Here is a 16,114-nt window from a genome sequence, read left to right on the forward strand (position 1 = left end):
CTGTCAGCACAGATAAAAACTGGGAGGAGGAGACCGGCAACGACTGTCTTCATATTGCAGGGAGCTGGAATATAGGGGAGGGTGGAGGGTGGGACTAGCAGCAGGTGCCAACATAAGTGGTTTAAGAGAAAAAGCTATGATCTGGGTAGCAACGTTGAAGATGCCAAACCATGAATCAATTTTGAAGGGACAGATACGTTTGCACACAAAGATGCAAGGTTAGGGTAAGGTAACTGCCGATTCAGAGTAACTTCTTACGTTCTGAGTTTCTCTAGTACTTTTTGTCTTCCTACTGCTCAAAACTGATTCCTCCCACAGTACTCCGTTCCCTGCCTCCCTCTGCTCATCCTATAATGCATCTTTATCCTGCCTAAGGTGCATCTTATACATCTGATAGTCCACTGAATTCCATCTGGACTAGAGCATAAGGTTGCAGACGATTGGATTGTAATTGCAGATAGTAAATTGAGGCCATATTGCAAAAATCATTGAAGAAATAAAAAATTATTAATTTTAGGTATTGAGTATGTCATAGGTGGGTAGCAGGAGGATGTCTTTGGCATCTCAGAAAAGATTTAAAAGTAGAGGTAACAGAAGGAATTAAATACTAACTGTAATGAGAGAGAGGTAAAAGGCACGGATATAAGTTAAATATTAAAATTAAATTAAATTTTCGATCAGTTGAAATTGAGTGTAAATATTAAGGGATAGACCCTGAAACATGTATGTGTGAGATTAGATGTAGAAAATATATGAAGAAAGAATAGAACAGTATAAATACAGAAATCCAACAATTATAATGAAAAATTATTATACACTATGGTATAGTTTATAACCAATATAAAATGTTTTAGAATTTAAGTGGAAGGATGAGAAGAGTAGCAGAAAGCTTTAAGTCCCCTCCCCATGGGTTAAAACCCAGTGCAATTTATTTACATTATTCAAATTCACCAAATAGTTACCTAAGGGGAAAGGATTATGTATTATATAAATGTCCATAAAATAAAATATAAATAAACTGATATTTCAAACTTGTAATCAAAATCTAATCTTAAATTTCAGAGAAAGTATACATTACTGGCAAGGGGTATTTTTCTGATCATAAAACATACTTTAAAGACTTTAAATATGACAGTGCGTTTTGTTACTTCTGTCCTCTCTGGATCCTTTCATGATGCTAAATCCCATTTGCTAAAATTCCTTGATGTCAGTGAAATTAAACTTATACCAAAACAATACTAAAGCATTCAATGAACTTCTTTTGAGTTATATGTTGCTTTTTGTTACTGAAAGTTTTGATATTGGCACAGAGTATGTTCCAAGTTTCCTCTCTTCCTTTCCAATAGAGAGGGTAGAATTGCACCATATTACCAATTCTCTCACTTCAGCTGTTTATTATGAAAAGTAATTACTTTAAATGGTTAGTTCGTGAAAAGTCAAAGACCAGCGAATAGAACCAAACAAATTAGCTTTCATGGAGATGAAACTTGTGCTTGTTTCTCTCTTGGCATATTCTAACTAACTGAGCCACATAATGTAAGAACAGTCGTAAATTATATAATCGAGATTGGTCTAGGTTCAAAAAGATGAAGCGTAACTATGGAAGAGTGATTAATTCAGAATAATTTTTGATCCATTTACATAAAATATCATAGAAATAATGACAATCTCATGAGTCATTGGGGTATACTATTTGAGCACACTAGGAAGACAGTAAATAGGATGTATTCTGAAACTTGGAGAACTAAATTCTGTTAGACCAAAGGGCCATATTATAGTTCCTCAGAATGACAAATCAAACCAACATCATTATTTAATTCCTCCAGCATTTTGCTTATATGAAAATTGAAAATTAAACCAACTGAAATTTCTTTTATTTGGTATGTATGGGAGAAAAGTAAATAGGGAAGAATAATCGTACTTGTTAAATAATAATAGAATGTAAACTTTCAATTTGAGATTTTTATTGCCGTTCAGCAGTGAGTCAATAAATATTAGTATTTTGGGTTCTGCACCCTATTCCAATGCATGGAGGGGTTTTTCCCCCAACACTATCAAGCAATGCTCAGGACACCAACTGAGTATCCTACAATTCAACTCAATTCTGACACTGTTAACCAGGAGATGGCATGAAATTCCAGAGGTAAAGGGCTCAGTCACACAAGACTGCCCTCCACTTCAGAGATCAATTGCAAGCCCAGGTTGTTAGCTGTGCTTCTAACCACCAGACTATAGATTGGAGGTTCCCATGAGTCTCTCCTTGGGTTCAATTAATTTGCTAGAGAGGCTCATAGAACTCAGGGAACCCATCTACTCACTAGATTACCAGTTTATTGCAAGGATATTAAAGGATAAAAATCAACAGCCAGATGAAGAGATACATAGAGTGAGATCTCTAACAGAAGAGCTTCTGTCCTCATGGAGTGTGGGTCCCAGGACTGTAGTACGTGAAGGGTTCTGGTTCCCCAACGTGGAAACTCTTCGAACCCATCCTTTTGGAGTTTTATGGAGACTTCATTACATAGGCATGATTGATTAACTTATGGGTCATTGGTGATTGATTAAACCTCTAGCCTCCTGCTCCCCTCCTCAGAAATCAGGGGGTGGGACTGAAGGATTAGTTCTCTTGGCAACCGGCCTGAATCCTTAGGTGCTTTTCTCTTAGGTGACAAGAGAACTAATCACCTTGTTAGTATAAACCCAGTTGTATGGAAGGGGGCCTATTATGAATAACAAGGAACCCATTTCACCTTCATGGGTCTGAAGCATTGTCAAGAGACCAAATATTATAACTAAAGATGCTCCCACTGCTCTTATCACTCAGGAAATTCCAAAGTTTGAGGAGCTGTGAGCCAGGAACTGTGGATGAAGACCCAGTATATATGAGAAATATGTATCTGAGTCATCTGAATGACCAAATATTATAGTTCATATGAATCACAATATGACAATTAGTAATTAGTTGTGTTGAATTAAGTTTTATTATAATAAATCAGATATAGATAAATATATATGATAAATATAAATACAGATAATATATATGATGTATTTATAACGCCCCCAGTTAGACTCAGAAGTTAGATGAGATTCTTGTTAAAGCTAAACTATGTACAAGCGTTAGTCAGAACCTATCAAGTGCTTGATGCGTATGACATCCATTAGACTATTTTGGTATTGCCTGAAGTCTGAGCTCATCTGATGCAACTAGGAAAAAGAAAACAGGTCAGCTGTATGGAAGGTGACTCCTGCCCATTTGTTTCAGCTCTTGTACTTTATCTAAAGTGGACCCTTAGCCTTCATTACTTTTACATACCTATAGTGCATAAATAGCCCGGAAGTATAAAACATGGCGCTAGTAATTAAGCAAAGTTTGAAATATTACTTTGATGAGACCATGGCTTGGGTGAATGGGTTCTAGTTTTTTAAATGAATTTATTTCCATATAATACAATACCTCTGTCATAGTGTCTTCCAGTATGTTGTCCAGTGTTTCAATTGCTGCTATTTCAGTGAAAATGAGTACATTATCTGCACAAGAATTCTCATTTTCAAAGCAAGCAAAACCTCACCTAGCTAAAACCAATCCCTTCATTTACCAGAAACTGCCAGAGAATAAAAATAAAAACGGATGGAAAGGATGATTTGATATTTTGATATCCTACTTTACTCAACATTCAAGATGGCTAAAGATCTGACAGGAAATAAAACAGTTTTGAAAAGTTGGATATGGTGACAAAATTGAATCAGATGATAACATTTATAGAAAGTAGCAACTTCTGTGAATGACCATTCATCAAAAGGGATTGACTAAGTTTAGTGAGCATGTCCAGGATATAAAACATTGAAATAGTAGCAAATGCACAGGAAAAAAAAAATTCTCACAAAGAAAATTTGGCATAATTTTTGGAAATATTTTTAATACACTGTTTCAACATTTTGGGAAAGCAGTATTGGGAACAAACATCAACGGTTGTGACTACTTAAAAAAAGCAATGATGTTTTTTTTTTACTTGCCAGAATCTTCAGATCTTAGAAAATACTTTCATTTTACACTTTATCTGCAACTGGTGGAAGTGTAGCCATCTGTTACAAGTTTATAAAACTATGACTTCAGTCAGTAGGTTCTTGTTATATGTGTACTGTGTGCCTAACACACACACACACACACACACACACACACACACACACAATTAAAACCTTAGTTAACTAGAATTTTTTATATTTCTTCCTCAATAAAAATGATCCCATAAAACATTTTAAATTTTCTTTAGTGAGTGAGATATATGTATTGCTAAAGGGTGACTTTTCTAAACACCAACGTTTACAATTCTAGAAATGTAAATATGTAAGTTGACTTATTAAATGGAGCTGATAATGACTGATCACATTGTTTTACATTACTTCTTTCTTTCTTACAAGTCAGGAAAAGAATAAAATTTGCTCTTCCCTATCCAAATCAAGTTAAGAAAATCATGGCAGTTCTTCAAGAAATTTGTAATTTGCACAGGTCAAAAATAAAACAAAACATGGACAATAGAAAAATTATATAGAAGCAGAAATGGTTTCACAGAAAAATGTGCAGTTGAAAATTATTCTTGGCTTTCCAGAACCTGCTGTAATAGCACCCATTTCCCTTTTCTTGATATGCTTCTCCTTTTTAATCAACAGAACTTGGATTGTTCATATTTTATTCTAAAACTGATTTTAGTTGACTATGATATAATGATAAGAGAAGGTGAGACTCCTTCTGAGTGTGTTTGCGTTAAATAAGAATGCCTCAAAAAGATTGAAAAGCTTCTGGAACCATCACAATAAAACAACAAAATTGATGGAATGAAAGGATATGATAGAAATTCAGGTACAGGGAGTCCCACCTGTGATCTCTTCATATCACAGTCAAATTACATCTGCTGTTAGGACAGATTGTATTAGGAAGGACTATTCATCAGGCTAGAAAGAATGTGAAGTAGTTGTTAAATGCAAGGAGAACTTAGAGAATAAATAAATCATATGTTTACAGTGTATAGGAAAAACTTAATACTCAGAATATAAAGTATGTCAGGTGTATCTTCACCTCAACAAATCAAAATGTTGCCATCCTTGGGCATCTGAGATAGGGCCGTTCTGAGCCCCTGAGAGAGAAGTAGCTCTGATCTCAATCTGCAATTCTGGAGAGTTTGACTTCAGACAAAGAGTACATGTGCTGCCTCTTGAGAGATTTTGAGAAACTGCAGGAGATCTTCTGTGGTTTTTAGAAGGATCTTGAAGAAATGTTTGAGTGGCTGTGAAAGACTGCAGAAATTGAAAAGTATCAAGGACTTTAACGAAAATCAACAGAAAGCAATTGAAATACTGACAGTGACAAAGAAGGAATCTTTTCAGTAATTCCGTGAATGACAAATTTCAAACCCATTAGAGGAATTTCAGTGTGCAGACAGTCTGCACATCCTTGATATCAGTGGCAGGAGGCAGAGCCAACACAAAGTGTAGCATAAACAGAGAACAAGCATATAAATGGCCTTCAGTTCCAAAGGTTCTGTTGGCCTGAGTCTGTGCCCCAAATAATTGGTGGTCTAATCAGCAAGCCATAGAAAAAGACTTGGCTCAGAGTTCACAAAAACCATGGTAAGTAAGTTGATACCTTCCACTGTCATCTTCTGAAGCTGGTCAGCTTAGGGGCCTTATTTATTATGAATTTTTTTAGCATTGAGCTGTATGTCTCTAGGTGAAGTCAGGTCTCCACGTGTCATCCCTGTATTGGCCAGGATGATGTTAAGGAATTAAGGTGAAAAGAATGTGACCTGGTGGCTCATTATAGAACAAGAGGCACAGGACAATGGACAAGTAGTAGAACTTCATTACATATAAGATACTGTTTACATTAAACACTCTGTAAATCCACTTTTATCAAAAAGATTTTTCGTCTCAAATGAGAGACAGAAAGCAGGCAAATTTTCCAAAAGCAAATTTTTGTTATTTGAGGATGGAGGTTGGGACTAATAATGCAATATCCAATATATAGCAGTATCAATAGGAAAGACTTTTAAAAAGCAATGTATAAAAGTCATTATGGAAAACATATTCAATTGAGAGCTTTCCATTCTTTCATTAAAAAACTAGCTACTTAGAGAAGAACTTCAGTCAACAAAGCACTCTTGAAATCTGATTTTTACTCAGTATAATTAAATTAGAAGTACGCCTATAGACGTTCTTATGCCATACACAAAAATGAACACAAAATGGATTAAAGACTTAAATGTAAGACCTGAAACCAATAAGCTTTGAGAAGAAAACAGGTAGTATGCTCTTTGACAGTGGTCTTAGCAATAGTTTTTGGATATATCTCCTCAGGCAAGGGAAACAAAAGCAAAAATAAACAAATGAGACTACAGCAGACTAAAAAGTTTTGCACGGCAAAAGAAACCATCAACAAAGCAAAAAGGCAACCTACTGAATGGAGAAGATATTTGCAAATGATATGTTTGATAAGGCTAATATCCAAAACATACAGAGAACTCAAACAACTCAATATCAACATCTTATCCAAGAATGTTCATAGCAGCCTTATTCATAGCCACAAACTGAAAACAACTGAATATTCATCAACAGGAGAATAATGTATCCTTGAAATGGAACACTACTCAACAATATGTAAAGGAACAAACTACTAATAAGTGCAGCCACAAGGATAAATCTTACAAACTTCATGCTTAGTAAAAGGAACTACACAAAAACTGTATAATATATAATTCTATTTATATGAATTTCAATAACAAGTAAAACTAATCTATGTTGATAGAAATCAGAAAAATGGTTCCCTGAGGTAGGAGAGACTGTGGGTTTTCAAAGGAACACAGATAACCTTCTGGGGTTAAATTAATATTTTTAAATCTTAATTGGGGTGTGGTTATATGAGTGCATGTTTTTATCAAAATTCATAAAAACATTCATTTAATGTCTGTGTATTTCACTGTCATTTATATATATGTTTTTTAAAATAAGGCAACTTTTAAGATTCACTTCATTTAGTTAAGGTAACTTCTAGAAACCAACAATAGTATGGAATATATAGTATGAAATACAAGCTGTAAGGGGAGCTAGAGCAGCTGCTAGAGCAGCACCTCTGCATGTAATGATACTGTAACAGACGCTGAATAATTACTTCAAAGTTTCTGCATGGCTCAGGACAGCCGGGAAATAGCATCTCCAGGCAAGGCACACAGATGTACAGTGATCAGAGGCAGGATAGCTCATTTCAAACATAGACCCGGAAAGTAAACTTCAGTAAATTTTTTGCTCAACTGAAAAAGCTTTTTAAAGGACTATGAAGAGGAGAAGTAAAGCTATTATCAGCTATACATTAAACAAAAACTTTTTTTCAGAAGACACATAAACCTTTTGGGTTTTCAGCTAACTTATGGTTAGTAATAATCACATCAAAATATTGTTGATCTTATTACTTTAACAAATATTCATTAACTCACCTGCAATAAATGTTTATCTAGTTAATATAGATGGATAAAATTCTGCACAGAATCATGAAGAATTACACAGTTACAAGATGGCTTAATTGAGGGGAGAAATAGTACTGTATATTTTATTTTGTCTGGGACTGTTCTAATTCTATTTATCAACTTCTGAAAGTGGATAAACTTTCTAAAGTGCCCATACCTAGTTTCTTTACAGTATTATAAGGTTTAGACCCCACTTCCTTTTTGTAAATGGAATAAAAGGCATTGGAGCTTAGATTTCAAAGGGGCAAAGTCATTTCTGATACCTGAGGTCTGCTTATTATTACCTCCCTGTTTAGTCTCTTATGCTTTCCTATTATTTGCTTTTCTTCTTTTACTCTTAGGAAAAAAAGCTGATTTTCTGATTTCTCTTAACAATTTTCATTTCATGTTTGAAGAACTAAGGAATAAGTTCCCTAAGACACTTGCTATTCTGTCCAGCCAACACAAAGCATAATCTTTAGTACGTAGTGATAATTTTAAAAGATTATTAAAGGCATTCATATAAATGACTTCAAATGAGCAAATTAATAAATAAATAAAAATTTAAATTGTACACAGTCATTTCTTTTTTGCAGAATAGTTTTTATTTATCTGAGAAAATAAAAGTCTTTCATTTTTACTTGCAGTCTAAATTAACTAGTTTTTCTTATTTTTAGTAAAAGTAGGGAAAAGCCAATTAACGGCATTGAATGAAGCAAAGTCCAGAATCATTTACTTATTCATTCAGTAAATATTTATTGAGAGCTTAGTATATGTAAAGTGCCAATCTATATGCCTAGGATATATTGGAGAACAATATGGATAAATATTTCTACCATTATGGATCTCACAGATGAGGAAATCAGCAAAAAAGTAGCCCCAACTTCTGTATCTTCTGTTGCCCACATCTAAAGTAAGATACAACGAAAAGTGAAAGTGAACATGCTGAATTGATGCAAGATATTTTGTGAAATAAAATTAAATACTGCACCTACAAGATAGGGAAATAAATAGATGCTTACAGAAATTTATAAACAATAAGGATTAAAACAAATAGAAGTTTAGCTTAATCAGCAATATCCTTAAAAAATACATTATTACACATTTTAATTCATATATATTGCAGCTTTTCTCTTCTGATGGAGTAAAGTAACCATATTAGAGCCGTTGACTAAAAGTGAGAGTGGAATAAAAGAAAAACTACAGAAATTTGTCATTAGATCTTAGATTTGACTGATACAAATCCAAGTGCTCATATCATAATCTAATTTATATTAGTCATGATCTAAAGAAAATTTTAGTATCATGCATGTTTAAAATAGTCTAATCTTTAATATATAGTAATATGTTAATTATCTTTAAATTTTGCTAAGCTATTTAGACTTCTAAGCTTACAATAATCCTGTTTTATGTCCACAGTCAAAATATCTAGGAGAAAGTAAAAACAATGATAGTGATATCTCTTCATGGAGAAACTGTCAACTGAACTTGGCTCATTATGTAATACTTATAAATAAAAATGGTATTATGCATGTGTCAATGAAATGAGCATCTATATGTTTTAACACAGATTGTCCTATATCCCCAATTTCTTATACCCCCCGAGAGTTTGACCTGATTTTTATTCCTTATGTCAGCTTGCATTACTGGTCCTTCTCATCAACTGTAATGCCTGAAAAGGAAAGTCTAGAACGTATGTTCTAGTACCTGTTATAGGAACTCTCATTCATTGCTGGTAGAAATACAAAATTGTACAGCTACTTTGGAAGATAGTTTTGCAATTTCTTATAAAGTTAAACATAGATTTACCATACAGTACAGCAATTGTATTCCAAAGAATTTACCCAGCTGATTTGAAAACCTATGTCCAAACAAAAACCTGCTCGAGAATGTTTATATCAGCTTTATTCATAATCAACAAAAAACAAAAGAAACCAAGGTATCTACGATAGGTCAATCTATAAATAGACTGTGGTATATCCACAAGATAACATACTATGAATTTATAAGGTATGAATTCAAGCAAAAATTAGGGAAGAATGTAAAATGCATTTTACTAAGTGAAAGAAACCAACCCCCCAAAGCTACATACTGTATAATTCCATTCATATCACATTTGGAAAAGGCAGAAATATAGGGATGGAAAACAGATCAGTGGTTCCTAAGTGATAGGGTAAGGGAAATTGTTTGACAAGGGGAAGCACAGGGAAATTGTTTGACAAGGGGAAGCACAGGGAAATTGTTTGACAAGGGGAAGCACAGGGAACATTTTAGGGTAAATGTGATATGAATGGACAGTATACCTAGTTCTTTAAGTCATACAGACTAGAGCTTTTCCCTCAGGTACTCTATGTACTCAGTAACTCCAGCATCCCTGACATCATTGTGTTCCTAAATGTAAAAATTATAGGTCGATTATGAAGATAATAAAAAAGCCTCAAAAAAAAAAAAAAAAAAGCCTCAGACACAAGATGCCAGGAATCACCAAGCAGTAGTGAGGTAATAGATCTAAGTAGAAATGAAACCTTAACTCTCCAAGATAATTCACATTCAAGAAGAAAGAAAGGTGATTTATGACATTCAACTTGAAGCAGAATGAGAATTTTTAAATATTTTTAAAAACCTTTGAAAGTGTGACACCTTTGACTCTACACATTTTTTAATAGACTTTTTTAAAAAATAAATTTATTTATTTATTTTTGGCTGCATCAGGTCTTCATTGCTGTGCACTGTCTTTTCTCTAGCTGCGGTGAGCCGGGGCTACTCTTCGTTGCGGAACACAGGCTCTAGGTGCGTGGGCTTCAGTAGTTGCAGCACACAGGCTCAGTAGTTGTGGCGCACAGGCTTAGTTGCTCCGCGGCATGTGGGATCTTCCTGGACCAGGGCTTGGACCCGTGTCCCCTGCATTGGCAGGCAGATTCTTAACCACTGCACCGCCTGGGAAGTCCAACTCTACACATTCTATTTCACTGTTTTAATCCAGAGGTGACTTACTTTTGTGATCTTTTCTTAGAAAAATGATACCAGTAAATAAGTAGTGAAATGAGAAACTAAATGAACCTATATCCTTAAAAGCTTCTTTTAGGTGAGAATAGAGCTTATAAATTTGTACATCTTATTTTACCACCTGCTTTTTAAGACAAATAGAATTAGGATATCACAACTTGCATCTGAAATTTATTAGCCTAATAATTTCCAGAAATCACTAAACTGAGTATGATGTAGCAAATGGAGTATTTTATCAAACCAGTGAATCTTCTAGTACTGTGGAAGATTCACTGGGTCTTTAAATGCAGCTTAAAAGAGTGTGTTTGGCCAAGAAAAGAACCACTAATTATCTGTAAACTCACAGTGATCTTTAAACTTTCAAAGTAAATGGTTCTCAGGGGGACACTTGCCCTTCCAGCTCCAGATGCTCTAAAAACTAACAAACTGCAAGTAGTCAGGTGACTCCTGAGAAGTATGTTAAATTTGGGTTCATATAAGTATAGGATAAATCTTGGAAGGAATATCTTCACTCCCCTCTGCTAGGTACAAATAATATTCAGTCAGTTATAAAATACTTAGAAAAATAAGACACCTTTTCTCTCTCCTTGGTACAGTAGGTTGATTTTTCTGTGATAACATACCAAACGCATTGCCCACTATCCAGCCAGTATCCAGCTCTCAATAAATATTTTATGAATTAAGGAATGCAAAGCTGAATATATTGCTATCCCTATCTTACATAATCTTAATCTAAACTCAGCAGTTGAACAATAAACAGTTATAAGGTATTTAGCACATTCCAGGCACTGTGCTAAGCTCTAAGAACATGGAATTGAATGAGAGTTTTATTAACCCATTTCAGAAAAGAAACTGCTTTTCATAAGAAATTCATAGTATTTCATAATGGCTAATAGCTGATGGAAAATGAATATTTCATATGCCTGCTTTCAATAAGAGCTCAATGTATTTCTACTTACCTCAGAAAAGGACAATTGAGAAAATATTAGAAGTGCTTATGATAGATCTATTGCCAGTGTCAGTATAATATGCTGGTTAAAAGTAAGCCTCTGGGGCTTCCCTGGTGGCACAGTGGTTGAGAGTCTGCCTGCCGATGCAGGGGACACAGGTTCGTGTCCCGGTCCGGGAAGATGCCACATGCCGTGGAGCGGCTAGGCCCGTGAGCCATGGCCGCTGAGCCTGCGCATCCGGAGCCTGTGCTCCGCAACGGGAGAGGCCACAACAGTGAGAGGCCCGCGTACCACAAAAAAAAAAAAAAAAAAGGAAGCCTCAGAGTTCAAATTCTGACTTCTTTGCTAGCTGTGTGGTTTAGATCAAGTGTCTTGGTATTTGTAAACTGCAACTTCCTAAGTTGTAAGGTGGGGAAATAATGATAGTGCCTGTCTCATCGAGTTGTTGTGACAATGAAATGGGATCATCTATATCTGAAACAATTAAACACTTAGTAAAAGCTACTACTATTGTATTCAGTGGTGGGGCCAGCTTTATGAAACAGGGAGACTCAAAGGTGGTGATTGCTTTGCAAGTATATAAAACCAGTTTGAGGCTGTGTTTGCAGAGCAATTTACATAAGATTGAGAAAATATCTTGGGTCTTTGTAAGTATCAAAGAATAGGAGACTTTTTTTTCCCTTAAATTCCATATATATGTGTTAGCATATGGTACTTGTCTTTGTCTTTCTGACTTACTTCACTCTATATGACAGACTCTAGGTCTATCCACCGCATTACAAATAGCTCAATTTCGTTTCTTTTTATGGCTGAGTAATATTCCATTGTATATATGTGCCACATCTTCTTTATCCATTCATTCGATGATGGGCACTTAGGTTGTTTCCATCTCCTGGCTATTGTAAATAGAGCTGCAATGAACATTTTGGTACATGACTCTTTTTGAATTATGGTTTTCTTAGGGTATGACACAGACCTACTAGAGAATGGACTTGAGGATATGGGGAGGGGGAAGGGTAAGCTGTGACAACGCAAGAGAGTGGCATGGACATATATACACTACCAAACGTAAAATAGATAGCTAGTGGGAAGCAGCCGCATAGCACAGGGAGATCAGCTCGGTGCTTTGTGACCGCCTAGAGGGGTGGGGTAGGGAGGGTAGGAGGGAGGGAGACGCAAGAGGGAAGAGATATGGGAACATATGTATATGTATAACTGATTCACTTTGTTATAAAGCAGAAACTAACACACCATTGTAAAGCAATTATATTCCAATAAAGATGTAAAAAAAAAAATAGAAAAAATCGATGCATCTTATGGGTATCTAAAGTGCCACCAGAATCTTGGCTGCTGTCACCATTAGTATTTATTATTTTATGTTACCACTTTATGAGGAGTAAGGAAAATATGTCACACTAAATTCTGTTGCCAAATTTTCCAATTTTTTACTATTGTGGAAAGAAAACTGATAATTGAACATAAAAATTACTCCCTTCACACAGTGGATTTAAATGAAAATTCTAAGGAATGTGAGAAGCCTCAGTAGGAAACCTCACTGCTAGCACTCATTCATTCATTCATTCACTTACCCATGTATTCATTTGCATATAAAAGAGTAGCGATGTCTATGAGGAGCTTTTTTTTTTTTTTTGCGGTACGCGGGCCTCTCACTGTTGTGGCCTCTCCCATTGCGGAGCACAGGCTCCAGACGCGCAGGCTCAGCAGCCATGGTGCACGGGCCCAGCCGCTTCGCGGCATGTGGTATCTTCCGAACCGGGACACGAACCAGTGTCCCTTGCATCGGCAGGTGGCCTCTCAACCACTGCACCACCAGGGAAGCCCAGTGAGGAGCATTTTTTGAGAAGCACATATTTCTGTCTCACACCAGTGCTATTGTAATGATCAAATGAAAACTGAATTTATGAAAAACGAAGTTCTTTTTAAACCAACTGCTAGGACGAGAAAGAAAAGCAGCTTGCTGAGTAAGTTGTTTCCTGAGAAATAGCAAAAGACAATGATAAGTCTATGACAGTCAGCGGGTAATTCCGTCAATGACCTTGTGTGATTCGTGCAGTGGGGAGCAGTAACAGTGTAGAATTTTAAATTAAACATAGGTTGATTTTCTTGAATATTTTTAGAACATTCTTTGTAATTAAATATAAATGATGAGGAGGGCGGGAAGGGCAGAAATGGTTAGAAACTACAAATTGCAATTTAAAGTTATTAACGACATTGCAGGCTTAAATGTGGTCCATGTAAATTCCCTGTTGTGTAGGGAAGTCTCTCATGAGGTCATATCACTGCAACAGTATCCCTCTTTTTACTCTATAATTGTATAATTATCATTTTGCCAGTGTCCAAAATATATACATTGATTTAGTTTTAACCTGTCAGTGTTGCCTTGTCATTCATTTCTGAGCCCTATCACTCAGGCAGTAAATTACTAAGAATTACCAGCTTAGCCACCATCACCAACTACTAGTGTACCCTGAGCTTCCCAACCATTCTCAACTTAGTGTACTCTTCTGGGAACACATTAGCATTATGGGTCCCCACTTTGAAATGACAAAGTCTGAGCACAGTCGGAGCAGCATTTGTAAACCTCTGCATTCTCCTGTGATTATTTTCCCCCGTTGTTGGTACATCTTGTTAGTGCTATGCTTGAATCCACACCATTAGAGCAGTAGCCCAGCTGCTGTCATTCTCAGTTATCTACAGCTCCTGCTAAGACAGACCAACTCTGAGAAAATGTCTCTTCCCCCTATTTTATCACCCAGAGACAAAACCTTGAAAACATACAACCAGTTATTTGAAGTCTCCCCAAGGCTCATAGGATAGAGCGAACTGCCCTCCCAAACTGAGAAAAAGAGCTGAACTAAGGTGGATAGGACAGGTCAGGACTGATCAAAACTAACATTCAGACAGGAAGGACCAATTAAGACAACTGCCGGAACGGAATGCAAGATACCAAAGAAGCAAGTGTTTCATTCATTTTTTTTTGTCATTTGACAGAATTTTAAGTAAACATTTCCATGATAATCCACAATTCAGTAAGTTCTGGTTATAATTTTAAACATATATCCCCTATATCATTTCAGGCAACAAAACAGATTACGCTCAAGGTGTGTGCAGTGAATTAAAGAGTGGTAAAATTTTCTTTGAATTAGCAAATAATACACTTTTGATTATAAGAGTTTTTCGCTAATTTGGAAGGTAGTTTCTTGCATTAGATTAGTTTTGAGATTAAAGATAATTTGAATGTTCAAAATTTGGGTAGGGGAGGACTTCAGCTTTTGACTCTAAACATTAGTTCTCAAACATGGCTATACTTCAGAATCATTGGGGAGCTTTAAAAATTATTTTATGCCGGTATAAGAGTAAAACACTAACAATTAAATGATCACTCATCATAAATTGTAAGTTGCAGCCCCACGTCAGAGAGATTACATATGGAAAAAAAGGGGGGTAGAACTGATAATGACTGTAAAGTTTCCTTTAGAGGTTATCAGCCAGGGGAATGATCTAATTAAACTTTTCCTAGCATTGGGAAAATAAGCACAGGAATAGTAAACATAAAGCCAAAATAACTGTGAAGAATCTTATTTGTCTCTCAACTGTGAAGTTCTAAAGGAAAACACTGATGACTAGCTAAAGTTCAAGGGATTTTATGATACTAGTTGGAGAAATAACAATCATATAAACAATGTGATTATGATTACTTCTGTGATTTTTTCTTTTGAGGGAGTCTATAAATGATAACATTTTTCTTTAAAAACTATGCATAAATGATTTGAACTCTAAAGGCTAATATATTCCCACATATTGGGGGCAATTTTTACAGACACATAAAATATGTGGGACAAAAATGTCAAGGATTTACATAATGTGTTACATTATGATCCATTTCTGTTGGTATACATCTTTTTCTATCACTAATTCATCACATTTGTTGACATGGTATTTCTTCATTAAAGAAAATATTTGTACTGTGCAAAAACCTAGGAAGCTATCATTTGTAAACTTTCAAGAAAAATATTTACCTATGCACTAAGTATACACGCATATTCGATTCTTAAAGCCATTCTAAGAATTAAAATATTGAAAGAAGGAAATATAATGTTTACTTTAAATTTTCTGTGGGCTTTGCTTCAAGACTTTCATGAGTAGAGTAGGAATTTATACATTCATGCATCACATACTTGCTACGCACCAGATAACCTAGCCTAGTAAGTGCTAGGTATTTAGCAAAGAAGAAAAAACTAACTCCCTATTCTCAAGTTTTCCTGATCCTACACCTCACATAGTTAATCAAAGAATATGTCTTTGTTTTTATCTATTAATAACAGAACACCCCACTCAAGCTGGTTTAAACAGAAAGGAAATGAACTTGCTCACATGACTGGAGATTCAGAGGTAGTGCAGGTGTCCTCGTTGAGATATCCTGTGGCTCCAGCTTGCGTTGTCTCTTGTCTAAGACCCCCTCCCTGTGAGGTTATAGCAGTCCTGAGCCTCATATCAATGATAGGAAAGTCCAAAGAAAAAGAGAAAGACGGACAGTGGTTTCTGGAAGTATCCCAGAGGATGTCAAAGAACTTTCTCAGGAAATTGCTCTTAGCATCTCTGCATGCCCAAATGGGTCCAGTGCTTAGCCAGTCACTACCAAAG

The sequence above is a fragment of the Pseudorca crassidens genome, chromosome 8, assembly GCF_039906515.1.
Source record: "Pseudorca crassidens isolate mPseCra1 chromosome 8, mPseCra1.hap1, whole genome shotgun sequence".
Taxonomy (NCBI): domain Eukaryota; kingdom Metazoa; phylum Chordata; class Mammalia; order Artiodactyla; family Delphinidae; genus Pseudorca; species Pseudorca crassidens.